Below are 1,849 nucleotides of genomic sequence, written 5' to 3'. Positions count from 1 at the left end.
AGAACGGGGTGAGAGACAGTGTCAAAGGCCTTCCGAAAGTCCAGGAAGTTGGAACTTTTCCCTAAATTTGTCCCCCTTCTACTCCTACAGTAGGCAAAATAAATCTAGGAAAAGAGTTAGCCTCCTTGCCCCACAATTTCTTTCCCCTGCAGTTATTCCATCCTTCCCATCCCCTACCAGACCCTGCTCTCCCTGAGCACAAGGACATGAGAAGCAAACTTGAAAACACTGATTTTGAAATAAACATATATGCAAATAACTATTGGTGCACATAGATTTAGTTCATTCAAAATTGATACATTTCACCTTATCTGAAACTGCTGCAAGTTTCAACACAGGTACTCCATAGTATACTTTTAAGCTGAGGGTGCTGGAGTTTGCTCCGGCCTCTGGGCACTTCCAGACATGTACAGACATTTGGTTCCTTGGGGACAAGTAGCAGCGCTGCACCTTTCACCGCCACTACTTGTCCCTGGGAAACATCCATGCCATGCATGCTTTGGCATGCAGCAAGTTACCCCAGGGGCGAAAGCAGCCTTACCTGGGCTCCTGGGGCTCCAGCTGCAGCAATTCTGGCTGAGCACTCATTACTCCATTTTTTTCCCGGGGTTTTTTGTTTTTTTGTTTTTAACCCTTTCATATCCAGGGGGCAAAAAAACCTGCAGAAAAAAACCCCTGACACAGCGCACTCTCAGGCATTGTGCCCTCGTAGCACAGAAACACCAAACTATGCAGTATGTGGAGGTTTTCTGGATGCACCCTATGAGTGCTGGGCTGGTGCCTGTTCCCCCTGGGGGAGCAACTGCCTGTTTTTTATTTGCCAAACATGGGCTATATGTTTCATAGTCCTGCTCAGTGTTGGCTACATTTAATCAACTTCCTAGTTTATGTTCATTATGGATCACATGCTGCTTCTGGCAACAGTTTAACAGTACACAATGTATTTAATGAGGTTTCCTTGTATGCATATGCAAGACAAGGAGCTTTCTCCTGCCCATGCCGATTGGGGAAAAAAACCTCAACTTATATTCAAGTAAATACAGTAGCACGCATTAGCCATCACATACAACTCTTTCTTTAAAAGGATAATGGTCAATTAGTGTTCTGGCATACTATTCAAGGGTTCTTTGTGGCTTCCCTGGACAATTAGAGCTAAAGGAATCAGTAAAAGAATTCCATGACTGGGGCTATTATTATTTGGTGGTATTAAAACCTTTGTAAAGCAATAAGTACTTCAGTGAGCAATGCAACATGCTCATTGCTCAATTTATCAGAGTGCATCACCTGTATACAGAGCAGATCCAGGGGTGGAGGGGAGCAGTGATGCACTTGAACCTTTCTTTGATTCCTGCTCCACCCAAAGTTTAAAACCGACTTTGTGACAGTGGCAGCAGCCTTTGCAGTCATGCTGTACTGAGGAAGTCAACTGACCCGTTATAACCTAGTTGATCCCTTCTGAACTTTTTACGCCATAGGTGTTAAAGACTCTCTCTTTTCTAATGGTCTTGCTGTTCCACTGATCAAGCTATCCTTTGGACTGCAATTCTGTTGTCTGTTAGCTGCTTCTGGTAATAAAGTCTGTAGGGCTGTGAAATAGGAGCTATTTTTAACTCATTCCAATGAAGTCATATTTCTTTTTGCTTCAAATCTTAAACTGAATAATATAGCCCCAAGTCCCTAGCATATTAGTAAAGCTTCTAGTTTATTTTTAATTGGGGAAAATGCATTTGTGTGTGACAGTGTTTCACCATCTGCACTCCCTATTCAAAATTCTAGATCTGCCCATGCATGTATATTTTTGCAGGTAGTAAAAAGATTTTGTTTGCTTTTTTTTTTTTTTTTTTTTTTT

The 1,849-nt window shown here is 42.2% G+C and overlaps 1 protein-coding gene across 3 annotated transcripts in view; it reads right to left on the bottom strand.

Moving 5' to 3' along the window:
- The window catches only part of EXOC2 (exocyst complex component 2), a 277,754-nt gene that overhangs the window by 244,754 nt on the left and 31,151 nt on the right, over positions 1 to 1,849 (bottom strand). The gene's annotated exons all lie outside the window — the stretch shown is intronic.

This window comes from Gavialis gangeticus, unplaced genomic scaffold (genome assembly GCF_001723915.1).
Source record: "Gavialis gangeticus isolate Ggan-Ray unplaced genomic scaffold, GavGan_comp1, whole genome shotgun sequence".
NCBI classification, from domain to species: Eukaryota; Metazoa; Chordata; order Crocodylia; family Gavialidae; genus Gavialis; species Gavialis gangeticus.
The sequence above is the reverse complement of the archived record's forward strand: the minus strand, read 5'-3'. Positions and strand labels throughout refer to the sequence as shown.